Raw genomic sequence first — 16,830 nt, 5'->3', positions numbered from 1 at the left:
TACCTCATGTGGATACTTATCCTCCAATGATGATGAAGGTGATCTATTAACTAAGTAACATCCAGTCTCCACTGCCTCTACCTAAAATTCATGTCCTAACCTGGCACCACTAAGCATGCTTCTTTCCTTTTCCATCAACGTTCTATTCATTCTTTCTACAACTCTGTTTGCTGAGGTGTGTATGGAGTAGTCTTCTATCATGATATACCACACTTCTTGCAAAACTCTTCAAATTCCTTCTCGCATAACTCTCCACCATTATCTCTCCTCAACACCTTTATCTTCTTCTCTGTCGGGTTTTCCACCAAAGCCTTAAATTCTTTAAACCTTGTCAAAGAATTTAGATTTATTCCTAAGGAAATATATCCTTGTATTCCTTGAGAAGTCATCTATAAATGATACACAGTACATAGACTTACCCAGTGATGGAATTGACATAGGTCCAAACACATCACTATGCACAAGCTCTAATATCCCTTTCACCCTCTTAGCACCAAAGGGGAAACTCACCCGATTTTTCTTCCCATATACACAATGTTCATAGAAATCAAAATCCAGAGAGAAATTAGACATACTTTCTACAATACCATTACCATGAAGTATTTGAAGGCCCTTGTTTCCAATATGTCCAAGCCTTTGATACCATAACATGGTCTTTTCTCCAGAGACCACAAGGTTTTCTACTCCACTTTCAGGAACCACAGAACTGTTGAACCCATTAAAACTAATGCTACCTAGAAGGTTTTACAGAGTTCCAATATGAACTCCTCACAGCAATACCAATTCTCCTCGAACCATCTTGCAAGTATCTTTCTTGAACATTGTTTTTACACCTGCATCATCCATCTTGCTTACAGAAATCATATTTTTGGCCAATGCAAGAATATGTAGAACACCCGAAAGTGTTCTAATACTCCCAGTTTGCAACTTGAACTTGACTTTTCTATGACCGATGATACTAGCCATCCTATCATCCCCTAAGAAGACATCACCACCATCATATTTCTCATGTTTGCAAAACCAATCCCTGTGGGGAGTGAAGTGAAAGGATGCACCTGAGTCAATCATCCATGCTTCATGATCTACATGTGTACTTGAAGAAGAAGCCAAGTACACATCCCAAACCTTCATCTGAGGTTTTGTTTGCCTCTGTAGAAGGAGCATCATCAGATCCCTTTCCTTTCTCAGGAGCTTTAGATCTACAATCCTTTTTGAAGTGGCCTTCCTTTCCGCATTTCCAGCACACCTTTACAGGTTTCGTGGAGATTTATATCTCCCTCTATATTTAGATATCCCACTTGAGGACTTATTTTTATTTCTGTTCTGGGACCATCCTCATATAGACAAGGCATCTCCATTCTGTCCCTCCATATTTTTCTGTCTCATCTCCTCCGACAACAAGGATGAGATTATTTCATCAAACTTCAAGGTAGTTGTATTGCTACCTATTGCAACAACGAGACTATCCCACAAATCTAGTAGAGAACATAGAAAACCGATGCACTTATCTTCATTTGAAATTTTAATATCAACAGATAAAAACTGAATTACCATAGTACTAAAGCATTCAAATTCTCTGTCTTCGTGTCTCCATCCTTCATCCTCATGTTATATAGTTTTTCTGTAGGAACAGTTTTTTCACCAAAGACTTAGATTGGTAAAAAGTCCCTAACTTGTCCCACAAAGCCTTCATCGTAGCTTCCCATGATACATTCAACAATATTGAATTTGAGATACACAACTGTATTGTGCACTTTGCTTTTTGATCCAACTTCATCCAATGTTCATCTGACATTGACATTGGTTTAGTACCTGGATCTACCGAGATCCACTTATCTTTATCCACCAACAGATCCTCCATCTTGAGTTTCCACAACTCAAAACTCTGACCATTAAATTTATCAATATCTATCTTTCCACTGCTCACCATCTTTTTTCACCGCAAGAATCGATCCCACAGATCTCCCACTAAACAAGGTCTACCACAGGTTCGAGAAAAACCCCTCAACAGCAAAGGCATCCCCTTGAAGTCGAAACAACTCTAATACCAAATGTAGGTTTTAACCCTGTACAGAAATTACCTGCAAACGAATTCTTAAAAACATAAAATAAAAAATGGCGAGAGCATAAAAGACAAAACATATATACACATAGATTTTCCCCTGGATTCAAAAACAGGGACTACCAGATTGATTTTTCATTATATTCCTTTCAATGTTACAATACATATATATACATGCTGAAGCATCCATAAACCCTAATGCATTAACCTTATATAACATAACCATAGTTCCCTTGATCGGATCTACAAGATACCATGGGCAGAAGACCATCATGCCCAAAACCATGTGCAAAACCCATGCACAAAACTGGCCATTGCTTAGAACTTGTTGTAACTTTTAGAATCCATTAAACATAGGATGACAAGACTAATAAACTAAAACTAACTCCGGGACTAGGCCTGACCATCCCCAACCGGGACTGACATTCTGTCAAACACTTGGCATCAATGTAATCTACAGGTGTAAAAACATATTTAAACATAGGGGTCTCGTACTTATCTGAGAATCACTAAGAAGCATTGTTCCCTTATAGCATTTGTTGCATTATCATCTATTAGGTCATAAATAAATTTTTTATTTATTTACAAATAGAAACATGAGGAGAGTCCATACATCATCACTGTCAAAATACATGCTTATAACCAACAACATAATAACATAAATACCATGAATACATTAACCATAGAATCCACATATAAACCAGTACATTTACACATGAAAAACCAAGGGAATGAATTTCTCATTAATGAATGTAGAAACCAACCAGGGATGGGACTACCATGTTCCACCCGACCATAGATTGGTTGAGCCAAATCTCTCTTCAGCCAATCACCCTCGTGCCATATTCTAAGCATGAATGTGGGACTTATAACCAACCAAAAAGAACCAAACAAGCATGGATGCTACCGGAGTTCTCCACCTACACCATGAGGAATTTTAGTGCCTCTTAGTCTCTTAGGCTTTACCATAATCCACAATCTGATCCAAGGATCACTAGGCCCTACACCGAGACCCACTCTCCAGGATTTACCGTACATCCCATCCTGAGACTACTAGGCCCAATGGAGAGAAATCCACCTCTTGGATTTACCGTATATCCCACCATTTACCGGCATGGATTCCTAGGCCCACTAAGGCACATAATCTTGGATTTACCGCAACCCACAATCTGGCTCAGGGATTACTAGGCTAGTGCCTTTATCGTGATCCATAGTTCGGTTCAGGGACCACTATGCCATGTGTTTGTCATTTCGAAGGTCCAAATCAGTCAACTTCGAATCCATTCGAAAATCTAGCTCAACCGAAGTATGAGAACCCATCTCATCAAGGATATCTAGAAATGGCAAGGATATGCTGAAAACATTGTCACACCTGGAAAAACCCATGCCATGACAGAAAAGAACCACATGCAATACCATGCATGCCAAATCTAGCAAGGAAAACACACATGCAGATCGATACTTGCAAAGAATATTGTTGTAGCTGCTTGATCCTACTCTTCCTTGCTTGCTTCTTCCTTCTTCTTGCCTTCTTTTGCCTTTGTTGCTCCAATGCCAAAGTGCTCCAAGAAATCCCTAAGTTTCCAAGAGTATGAGAGAGAGAGAATAGAGAGCCTAAGCTCCAAAACGGAACTAACAAAATTCCACCAACTGATTCTCATAAGCCTTTTTATCAATGAGGCCTCTATTGTCTTCATTTTCCATTATTTTCCTTCATTTTCCTCCTCACATGCAATCTGTGACCTTTCACCTTCCATTTCTGCTAATTTCCTTTATTTTCATAAAAAAATGTGCCAAAAATGCCATTTTTCCTTTCCAAAGTCTTAGCCATTGCCTTTGCCGATTTCCTTAGCCATAATAAATCAAATGAACACACACTAGGATGTTTTGCCTACCATTCAGCTTGGAATATGTGTCCTTTCAATCATGGTCTTATATATTTTTACATGGAATTTTCACTAGGGTTGTTACATAAAGGTTAGTTGAGTAGTGGAATAATTGTTAATTTAGCGATCTCTTAGTTAAACTACTCAATTAGCTAAATATAGCCCAAACATGCATGGAATTCGAATTACTTAGCTGGAGTGGAGGAAAAGGGACATTGTAATTATCAATTGTATACTAGTTGAGTGTACAGGCTTAGGAATTAAACAAATGATCAATTCCTTGGGATTTATGTAAGGAAATAGGGAATTCCCCTATTATTATTTAGAAGCCTGATTTCTCCTGAACTTCATAAGGAAATAGGAGGAATTTGGGGCCTTGAATTGGCTAAGTGTTGGCCAAAGTAGGACAGTCAGTAGGAGAACATGTTTACAGTGCAGGGTGTGCTTCAGGATTGAAGCAAGACATTGCAATAGTTTCTCATTCTCATTTGATTAATGAAAAGAAGGGGGGGGGGGGGGATTTCCGAGTTGGGTTCCCCTGTCAAATAATTGTGTTCTTGTGGTTTTGATGGTTGCATGTCATTGAATGTGTTTCTAAATTGTGATTTCCATTCTGCAAAATAGTAGAGTAAATTTGTAATCTCTTGATTTCAGTTCGATTTCATCATAGTAGCAAGTTACTATTAATTTCTACAGCGCTTGTTCCACCATTTAATACCCAACTAGATCCTACCTAGGAATATACCAAAGTGTATCCCCCTTTGCTTTGACATCAATGACAACATTCCCCAACAAGAATATCAAGTATACACTATGCATGTAATTTTGAGTATTGACTTTACAATTAGGAATTAAAACTTTAAAATGATTATGTACAATTTAATTATTGTGTTTAGGTTTCTTGTCAGGTAAAGTTGAGTCACTTATATTTTCTTATTGTTTACAAGTATATTTGTGTAGAGAAATTTATGTTTATAGAGAACCAAAAAATACATAACTACTATATACACATATCTTAAATTTGTTTATAGTCTACATGTATATTTGTGTACGTAGATTTGATGCCCATAGACAACTAAAAAATAAATAACTACTATTTACATGTATACATGACAACATTTAAAAAAATAAACAAGGGTAAATCCATTTAAAACTCAATAAATTGGGTTTATCTTGGGTGGTTGAAATATATGATTATTATTCACCCCCTAGGTTCAACTTCGCAAGTGACATGTTGAGCTCATATTAAGTATATTGTTGTAATGGCTTTGAGCCTTACTTTTGAAGAATATCTTACCCTTGCCTACAGGCTAGAGGGTGGCAAGGCATGGGTGCTTTGTTACATGAAAAAAATGCATCTTAAACCTAGATATATCAAACACCAACAATGATCATTTTTTTCAACAATAACTAGGAAATATATATTAGTAAAATATGTGGCAAATGCATGTAGCAAAGATATATGGAATGTGTGCTTCAGAGAAATAGAACGGAGATTTACAACAAAACAAAAAAAAATTCCCCCACCATTAAAATGAAAAAAAACGGAGAGATTCAAATCTAACCCTTCCAAAGCTCAATCTTTGTTGGTTTTATACCTTGTACAACAATTACCTGCAAACGAATTCTTAAAACAGAAAATATACAATGGAGAGAACATAAAACAAATACATAGAGATTTTCCCCTGGATCCCAAAACCAAGACTACCAAATCGATTTTTCATTTATGTTCCTTTTAATGTCATAATACATATATATACATGTCGAATAATTCATAAACTCTAATCCATTAACCCTAGATTAGAACATAACCATAGTTCCCTTGATCGGATCTACAAAATACCTTGGGCAGAAAACCATCCGGCCCAAAACCATGTGCAAAACCCATGCACAAAACCATGGGTAGGTTCGTCCACTATCTTTGGGTCCGCCCCCATCCTTGGGTCTGCATATATATAGGAAAAAAATTCCCGAGGCAATGAATAGGGGAGGTTGTCAGCCACCCTGTGACCCCCCCACGCATACGACTAGTCATGGAAAGAATATAACACACACCCAACCATCTTACTGCATCCTAAGTACAAGAGTAGATTCTTACGAATTATTACACAAAAATCATACAAAAACAAAGCATAACCAATGATTGATTAGAATGCACCCCACACTAAAACCAAGGAGTCTATAGTTCGCTCAAAACTAGAATTTCTTTCTTTGCAATTTTTTTTGCCTCTTGCCAAAGGAGGGGAGGAAACACAAACTTTTCTTTAACACTTCTACAAGGGAAGGAGAGGAAGGAGCATTGCCACGCTCCTCCTCTTTCTCCCTTTTTTTGGATGAACCTTATTTTTTTTAAACCAAGGCCTTATCTTGTGAAGTTGATGAAGTAACCTTTATGGGAATTACTTTTGGAGGATCTATGTCCTCTAATCGCACTGGAATTGATGATGCCTATCACAATTGAAATCATGAACTTTTTCTACTTCCTCCTAAGATTGTAGAGCTCCGAATATATTACTAAAGCAAGGGAGTTTGAGGCTTGCTAGCAAACTCATACCTCCTTGGGGCCTAATTCTTTATCTTTCTTGAAACTGTTTAAAACCGTGCTTATCATTGTTCTAAGGAGTTGGATTTGGCATAGAATATAACAAAGCATCTTCGACATTTAGACAACATTTTGCAAAGTTCCCATCCTCATGGAAAGTGTTATATTTGAAAGGAACTTGCTCATAATCAAGAGATTGAAGGTGAGTCCAACCCTCCAAACCAAATTGAATCACTTCAGGTAATCCCTTATCAAAATCTATTTCCATGCATAATCCAGCACAAGTGAAAATATTGCCTTCAGGTTCAGTGTGGGTTATCTAATGACCCAAATTGTCTTCGATTGCTTTGAAGGTATCATCACTCCATAAGAAAATATGAAGGTGCAAGAGTCGAACCCATATAGAGGCAGAAGGGATTTTCATGTCTGGATGAAGTCAAGGGTCCAATGAAATAGGAACATTCCCTTGGAACCCATGAAGTAAGGATCATATCTTCTTTGCTTTCAAAAATAAATGTATAAAAACCTTTACCATATAAAACAAGGAAATAGGGTCTTTGATCATCCCAATTCCTAGGAGTCCATTCATAAACAAAGCTAGGATTGGGCTAGATCCTTGTAAACTTACTTAATAATCTCCTCTCTTTCAAAATAATAATATTTTTGAGGTGTCACCAAGGATCCTAAGTCTATTTTGGGAATGGCATATGCCCATTTAACACATCTACATTTTTCAGAGCCAAACTCACCTCCAGAGAAAGATCCAAAAAAAAACATTCGCATTAGAATTGAGAGGAAATGACATAGTAAAACCAATGAGAAGATTCCTCAAAAAATAAACAGGATCAAGTTACACATAAGCATAAAGGCCCTTCATAACCAAAAAAAATTCCTTAAAAAATACAATTTTTTAAACTGCAATTTTTTTATCATTTAATATAAAACATTTACATAAAATTAAATGATGAAAAAAATACAATTTAAAAAAATTGATTCCTTTAATACTTAAGGAATGAAAATTTAAAATAAATCTATATTGATTTTAAAAATCCTAACCAATATTTTAAAAAAAACACACATCTTAATTTTTTTAATATTTTAAAACACATTATAACATCTGAATTTTTCTATATTAAAATTATTAAAGATATTGTTTTTAAAATAGTATAATTAAAATGGCTTTCCATTTGATGTGAAAGCACCTACTTTAATCTTTGGCATGAAAAGTAACTTTATAATATTTTTTAAATCCCTTCTTCCTAATACCGTGGTCTTCATAAGGATGGTAATGCTATGGATTGAATACATACAAACGTATTTAAGTGAGAAATAATTACTTTCCAAAACTCTAACCTCCCCGTGACAGTTGTTAAAATCAAAAATTATAAAAATTTATCTCTCGAGGCCAATGAGGTAACTTGCTTCCTAACTGTTAAGTAAGCATAATCTTGAGAACTTTAAAGTTGTTATTAAAAGGAAAGATTTCCAACTTTTTCCTTTCGTTAAAGCTACTTGAAAAAAGTGACTATTCTTATGAATGAGTAAAATTATTATTCTGGCTTCAAATATATTAAAAGTTATCTCATTCTAAAATAATCTTGTATAAGTTCAATATAATTTTAAAATACAATTCATGTTTATTTTATTTTAATACACTTTTTAAAATATTTTTAAATTCTTTAAATGAATTAAATAGATTCAGCCTTCAAATTATAATTATAATTATATATATATATATATATATAAAATATGATTCTATTATGGGTGGTTAAAATAATCCTATATATATTCTCATACGGAATATCAAGTATTTAAAGAATCATTATCTCATTGCAAAATAAGTTTATAAGTTTTTGTGTATATATAATATCTATAAAATATTTTTAGATGAGATGTTAGCAATGAGAATGCTCCCATGCCTAGAGCAAAGACAAGAAGCCATGATTTAAGAGTACTCACTTATTTAACATCCCAAAAGAACAGTTAGCATATCCACAATTCCTCCATCACATGCAAGTATCTATGACAATGAAAGTGCACAACACATCCATGTTTATAGGTGGAAGGAAATTGACTTTGTCAAGCAGCAAAGGACAAAACAACCTTATTGTTTCCATTCACCACCTACCAAACTAATAGCTTCAAAAAAGAAAAGGATTCGCATCAAATTCCTTCAAACATACACAATTTAATATTTGATTTCGAGAAAGTTGGTGGGTCTGCTCTTACTAGTTATGAGCTCATGGACCTCCTTCTCCTCTACGTTGAACCGTCAAACCTACAAACTACTTATGTTGTGATCGAGAGTTCAAGGAGCACCTTGAAGAAGGACATGAGTAGCTCAATGTTCATTGGTTTGTGGACATATTCCTTAGAACCTATCACAAATTGGATTATATAAACTCAAAGATGCATACCATGCCACAATGTCATCAAGGAAGAAGGGGTCATCATGAAAGGAGTGGACCATCTGACTCTAGAGTTTAATAGAGAGCTCAGGAGGCCACGAACATCTTTTGGGAGTATACTCCTTCCAACGTTTGAGCCACAGTCACAATTGCAATAGTAGAGGGGGAATCATACATGAATGCAAACTCACCCATGAAGTAGAATTTGATGAGGAAATGGATAAGTTGATCCTACATACTAGAAGCATGAGTAAGAGACACCAAATACCTTAATACCATGGACTTGTATTGGCACACCAATACCATGGTTCGTAAAACTGTTGTTGGAGAGGGATGAGGCACATTAGGAAATTCAACTACATATGGATGAAGTCCAAATATAAATCAAAGAATTCAATTCCAAGCTGACAAATTTGGCAAAGTAGTTCCATGGGCTGGAGTTTGTAGCATCCTAGCACCCTCCTAGATAGCCATCCAGTATAGAATTCAAGACTCCATCTAAATGACTCTCAGCATGATCAGACTCACAAGTTGTTTTGTTATCTATCATAGCAACAATAGGCATGTTAGATTATATCATAATATACGCAGCTTCTTGGCAAACTTTCTTTCATACAATTTTCTACCAAACATTATGCCACAACATAGGTGGAAAAGGTTATTGAGTCTTTTTTCTATTGTTGGTCTATTTCCCCAATGATATACTAATAAAATTATTGCATGTAGAATTTTCTTCCTTCCAGTATAATAGAAATTTCTAGATAGCTTACCTCTAAAACATCTTTATATGATGCAATGCAACCTTTAAAATAAACTTTTAAAAGTCAATCCCTTTCTTCATGGCAGGGAATCTATTAAATGGACAAGGACCAATAACAAATAATGCATGATGTAATGTGACACTTTTTAACACTAAAACCACGTATAAGGCCTCTACCTACAGGGGGATATAAAGGCATTGCCTAGGTGGGCGTGCAAGGTTGTCGCAAAATCCGATTGAAATTACAAATGTTGCCTACCTAGTCAATGGATGGCGTTGTGAATTATTCCAATATGTTGCCTTTCATATGAGTTGGGATACCTTAGGTGTAGGAGTTAAATATGCAGACCCATGGAATTAAACATCTCTTGGTTGTTGAAGTTACCTTCGAGTACACTTGGACACACACACTTGGTAGCACTGAGTGCAGTCGGGCACACTTGTTAGATGCAAACAATCAATGTTTAAGGAAACAAGGAAATGAAAGTTGACAAATGACACTTAGGTCCACCCAAGAGTGAAGGGGCTTGCAAGTGCCAGGAAAGTATCATACAAATGGAAGAAACCTCAAAGGTGCTAAGGCATAGAAGAAGAAAAGGATTGTGTCATCCATTTTAGTGGAAAAGATCCCTACAGTTTGTGTTAAGTTTAGGGTTGGAATAATAGGGTGAATTGCATTGGTTGAATTAGAAGAAGACATGACCTGCACAAGGTAGGCATGTAGTTGCTTCATGGGTTGGATTGATAGTTATTGTAGGTAGTTGTACCTTGTGTAACTACACTATGTAAATCAGTTGTAGGTAGTTGTCTGTATTCCTTTATTATACATTTGAAATTCTTCATATAAATAAAGTTTAATGCATCCACTTTGGTGTTGCCTTATATACTTGTGTGTTGTGGTTACTTTACTTGAATGAATGTTGTATTCCTTCCTTTGCTTTGTGTTGGCTAAGTATTGAAATATGGCTAGGTATAGATATCGTTTATATGTTTTATGGCTATAGTTGGATGTGTGCATATTTATTGGGTTGACTTGGTGGTATTAGAATCAATTATGCATCTAACATGTTGTAGCTTAAGGTGAAGTTATGGATAGAACTTAAGGGAAGAGGCATAGTCTAGTTGTAGTAGGCATAGATTGGTTAAGCCACTATGGTTGAAACAATGTAGTGCCACAAAACTAGAGTCGACAAAAATAAAAATAAAAAATAAGTGAGAATCTTAGGTCCATGACAGGCAGTATAAAGGTTCAACTTCTCCAAGAAGCTTGTTTTTAAACCTTATTAGATGTTCTTCACTATGTTTCATTAAAGAAATAGGTTATGAGGGTAGTTCGACCAATTAGAGACAAATTTGTAATCATATTTTAATAAGGAAGTTACTTGGGAGGCTTCAATACTCATTGAGGCAACATCTAACAACACAATTGTTGAAGCAATCCTTCTTTCATTAGTTCTCATTAACAGTGCTAGCAATCATCGGAGACCAAATAAAGGAAAAGGATGATATTCAATTATGAATACATGATATAATTGTTCTAGGAGAAACTTAGCTTGGTGTCCCACCATGCTTTGCATTTTAGCCAAGTTAAGATGCATGCAATAATTAGAGAGGACACACTTCAAAGTTTCTTAGGTTCAAGTGTTATTGGGCCTAGGTGTTCCCCCATATACATTTTGAAAATGGCATTGTATGGTATTGATTTGCAAGCCACTTCAAGTAGAGGTAAAGCTCTCACTTCTTCTTGTTGCATTAAATTTCCTTTAGCATGTTGTGCATAATAGTTTTAGGTGGCAGGTGGAAGGGAGAAGCCCTTTTCATAGGATTCTTTGCAATAGATATGAGCCTTGGCTGGAAACTAATGTCAAAATATCAGTCATTTTTATTATGTGGATTTGATCATTAATGGAAGGATAGTATAGGCATTGGTGGATTCAAGTTCCTAGCACAACTTCTTGAAGAAGGAGTTGGCTAGTGAACTTGAACCTAGAGGTTGGATCATGTGGTTCTTCAGTAAAGGCAGTTGATTCTAAGGCCAACAAAATAAGTGGGGTTGCATATGTAGTTTGCATATAGTTGGGTAAATGAAAGGGTTATGTAGACATTATAGTATTGTAGATGGATAAGATTGAAGTAATTATTGGGTAGGAATTCCTAAGGAGAATGCAGTTAATTCTCATGTCTTTTGATACTAGGTGGACAAAAACAAGGTGTGTGCACAATTGCAAGGAAGTTATATGGGAAGTATAGATTATATTTTCATCAAGCATGAAGAGGAAAAAAGGTACCCATAGTCTCAACTTTTTCCAACAATTATTGGAGAAATTGATGAGGGTGGAGTGGGGACACTTGTTTCGCTAGCACTTTCTAATGTGTTGGATGACTTTGCATATTGGATGCTTAATTCTTTACCTAAAGTGGCCCAATATAGGTGCACCATTGACCATCATATTAAACTTGAACTAGGATTGCATCTTCCAACTCGATCGCCCTATCAACTTTCTAGAATCCAATTAGAAGAGTTGATGAAGAAATTCACTAAGCTCATCAATGTTAGCTTAATTAGTCTTCTAGGTCCCTGTATGGGACACCAATACTCTTCCAAAAGAAGGACACACTAGAATTATGGTTGTGATTGGCCTATCATGGATTGAATGAGCAAACCATCAAAATATAGTACTTCTTACCTTTTGTAGAATGTTGCTTTGACAAGTTAACCAAGGAAAAGGTTTTCTCAAAGTTGGACTTGAGGCAAGGATATTACTAAGTAAGGATTGCAAAAGGAGATGAGGTGAAGATAACTTGTGTGAAAAAGTAAGGAAATTTTGAATTTCTTGTTATGAATTTGGGTTATGTAATTCTCCAACTATGTTTTGCACCTAAATGAATGATGTGTTTAGATCATTCTTGGATAAGTCAATGGTCATTTACCTAGATGACATTGTGGTGTGTAGTGAGAACATGGAAGACCACAAGAGGAATTTGGCACGAGCCTTTGAGGTAATAAGGAAGAATAAATTATAGTTGAAGAAGTCCAAGTATGTGTGGAAAGAATTCTTAATAAAGTTTGACATGACCATTGAGTTTTAACTGGGCAAGTTAAATCTATTATTGAATTCCTTAAGTAGTGACCCACCAAATGACCCAATAAGTACTCATTGTTAGGCAAGTTAAACCTAGTATTGAATGCCTTAAGTAAGAAGGCACAACTTGTATCATTAGATGAGGAAGAGTTATTGGTGCACATGGGTATCCAAGCACAGGTTTTCACAAACTTGCAAGATAATATCAAAGATGGATTGCACAAGGATCCCATAGTGTTGAACATTATGAAATGGGTGGAGGGAAAAACAAGGAAATTTTAGATGGACAATGAATTTTTGTACTTTACTGATTACATCTATGTGCCTAAATCATATAACCTTTAGAGGGAACTCTTTAGAGAGTGACATAATTTGTTGAAATATGGCAACAAGAATATTCCAATTTAACTTGTCCTTGAATTAAATTCTGAATTAAAATCGAATTTAGTCTTAACAGCTACTTGGAAATAATTAATTTATTTATTTTAAATTAATTAGTTGGAGAAATTCAAGTTAGAAGTCTTTCTGAAGTCATGCAAGATTTATCCTGTAAATTAAGGAGATAAGATTGATTTATATTTGAGTTGTAATTAGTTAACTCAGTTTATTGAGTTAAGTCTAGTTAAATTAGTTCCAAACTGTTTGAGGAATTAATAGTGAGTTAATGGTCAGTTGATGCATTAATGCACTGAACTACTGCTACTCCAGTTAACTGAAGATTCCCCCTTTAGAAACTCATGCATGTCTATTCTGAGAAAGACCCAGTTGAAATTAATGTTCAAGGACAGTGTACTATCAATTGCATGTGTTTTATCATGGAGAAAACTCATGCATGCAGTCAAGGATAAATCCTTGAGGATTGCGCAGTTCTGGAGAGAGATCATCTAGTTGGTTGAAGGAGAATCATCCACAAGGAACAACGCAAGGAAATAGGAGCTTGGAGGGTAGAGAGGAAGGATGGAGAGAAGCCAAGATTTCCTATGAGCATCTATGAGGATTGTACTGAGAGTTGGCTAGCTATGAGAGCTAAGGCTTTGTATAATTCCTATGTATTTCCACCATGTATGATAATACAGTAGTGTGGGGTTTTTAGCTGAGGCTTTCCCCAAAATATTTTCATGTGTATTGTGCCATTGATTATTCTTCTTCTGGTTATACTTTTCAACTCAATCTTTAAGCTTCCACAAATTGATAGTAGAAGTAGGTTATAGTATTCTGCTTTGATTTATATTGCATTATCAGCTTAACCTACCATCAAGTTTTCTACATGGTATCAGAGGTGGATTTGTAGAAATTTTCTACATGGTATCAAAGCTGTGAATAGTATACTGAGAAGAGAATTCAAAGTTTGAAGTTGAGGGTTGCAGGTGCAAATTGAATTTATATCATACTTCAAGGTTAGCCAATGGTGTTTTATGGCTTGAGACTCAAGTATGCGTTGGAAGCTAGCTCAAATTACATAGCATGGAAAGATAGAATGGAGGTTGTATTAGAAGACAATGGCTTGAAGGAATTCATTGATAAAGGAATCCCAAAGCCAACTTCAACTAATGCACAAGAGTTGGCTGAGTGGAAGAAGTGTGTGGCGAAGGCGAGACAGATCATCCTTGAGGGAGTTTGAGACCATATTATCTCAAGTCTCCATGGGAAGGATACTCCATTTTCAATGTGGAAGGCATTGAAGGACCTCTACCATAATAGTAGCGACTGGAGGAAATTGGCGCTCAAGGATAAGCTTCGAAGAATCAAGATGGAGAAGGGAAATATTATTTCCACATATTTGAATAAGCTCACCACCTGCAGATATGAGCTTGGCAGTGTGGGAATAACTATTGTCGATAATGATATGGTAAGCCTCGCTCTCCTTGGCCTTCCAAAGAGTTGGAATAGCTACCAAGACTCTGTGAATGGAAGGGAGAAATTGTTGGATTGGGAACGACTGTGGTTGGATCTTATGCAAGAGGAGATCAGGAGGAGCACTCGAGATGGTTCTTCATCCAAGAATGATGATGAAGAAAATCTGGCCTTAGATAGTAAGGCAAGGAAAGGGAAGGGGAAGGCTTCCCATTTCAAATCAAATTCTTCTCATGGAGGGAAGAAGGGTGACATGTCTAAAGTAAGATGCTTTAATTGTCACGAGATGGCACATTATGCGACTAATTTCCCATCGAAGAAGTCCAAGAAGGGATCCTCAGAAGGATCGGAAGGTGAGGCATTAACCTCTTAGTTCGAAATGGACTTTACCCTCATCACATGCATGGTGTCATCGATGATGGGTTGTGTCTGGTATCTTGACAGTGGAGCCTCATTCCATATGACTGGTGATAAAAATTTATTCAGTGCCTTGGAGGAGAAAGACCTCAAGATGCACATAGAGATGGGTGACGATAGAAGGTATAGTGTTTCAAGAGTGGGCACGGTTGCTTTTCAGAGGGAGCATGGAGCTCCTCTCACCTTGACAGATGTGATGTATGTGCCTGGACTGAAGAAGAACTTGGTATTAGTCGTGATGTTGGAGGACAAAGGCTACGATGTTGTCTTCAATAAAGGAAATGGGTTGCTAAGACACATAGACACGGGTCAGACCAAGAGGATAGGGATTCGGGTGAATAATATCTATAAACTAGAGGTAGATGATTGTGTAGCATTGAGCATGAAAGCAGAATTGGTGAAAAGCCAAGACATTGGCAAGTTGTGGCACAGGTGGTTGGGCCATTTGCATCATGGGGCTTTGAAGATATTGTAGCAGATATCTACAGGACTTCCCAAAGGTAAACTTGAGAAAGTTGACACATGCAAAGGTTGTACCTTAGGAAAGTACACCAAGTCTTCTTTTCAAGATCGAGGCAATCGAGCAGAGGCTGTCTTAGAGCGAGTTCATACTGATTTGTGTGGACCATTCTCGATGGCATCCATAGCGAAGAAAAGGTATTATGTGATTTTCGTTGATGACTATTCTCGTAAATGCTGGATTTATTTCATGCAGAAGAAGGACCAAACCTTCAGAAAGTTTTGTGAGTTCAAAGCTTTGGTCGAGAAAGAGTCAAGGAAGAAGATCAAGGCCTTGAGAAGAGACAATGGTGGAGAATATGTCTCTCAAAAGTTTAAGGACTTCTATGTAGCGGAAGGAATTAAACGAGAGTTGACGGCACCTCATGACCCATAATAGAATGGGGTGGCTGAGAGGAAGAATAGAACTATTGTAGGGGCAGCACGGGCAATGTTGCATGACCAAGGCCTACCACTTCATTTGTGGGCTAAGGCATGCAACATAGTGGTCTATTTGCAGAATAGTAGCCCGCATCACATACTTGGGATGAAGACACCAGAGGAAGTTTTCTTCGGTAAGAGACCAGATGTGGGTCACTTCAGGATATTTGGCTCATCAGTATATTTCCATGTGACAAAGGATGCACGGAAGAAGCTTGAGCCGGCGATAGAGTTGGGGATATTTGTGGGGTACACTGATACACCTCACAACTATCGGGTGTACTTGCCTACCAGTCGGAGGACAGTGGTTTGCAGAGATCTCAAGTTTGATGAGTAGAAGGCCATGCAAGCTTCCCTTGAGAGGGAGCTCCAACTACAGGCTGTGGAGGAACTGTTGGTTCATAAGGAGGAGGAGCCTCAGACTTATGCGAAGCAGCCACATGCAGAGGTTCCAGGAGTGGAGACATCCACTCAAGCAGAGTCTTCTAGAGATGGACATAAGCGCACAAGAGAAGCTGAAAATTTTTTGGAGTATACGAGAGAGAATGTGGGAGCACCATCTTCTCAACGCAGACAGAGGAGGTCACCTGAGAAGTACACTGGATACATTTCCCTTGCTGGGGAATGTGTTGAGACCGAGCCATCTTCCTTTGAGGAAGCAGTGTAGCAACCAATTTGGGTTGATGCTATGGTGGAGGAGTATGACTCCGTAGTTCGTAATAGTGTTTGGGATGTGGTTCCAAGACCGGAGAACAAGTCAGTTGTGAGTTCCCATTGGTTTTACAAGGTAAAGCAAGCTGTTGATGGTAGTGTGGAGAAGCATAAGGCAAGATTTGTTGCCCGTGGCTTTTCACAGGTCGAGAGGATCATGTTGCTACA

Source organism: Pinus tabuliformis, chromosome J (genome assembly GCF_031772625.1).
Source record: "Pinus tabuliformis cultivar Carrire ecotype Pingquan chromosome J, CPIR1, whole genome shotgun sequence".
Taxonomy (NCBI): Eukaryota; Viridiplantae; Streptophyta; class Pinopsida; order Pinales; family Pinaceae; genus Pinus; species Pinus tabuliformis.
The sequence above is the reverse complement of the archived record's forward strand: the minus strand, read 5'-3'. Positions refer to the sequence as shown.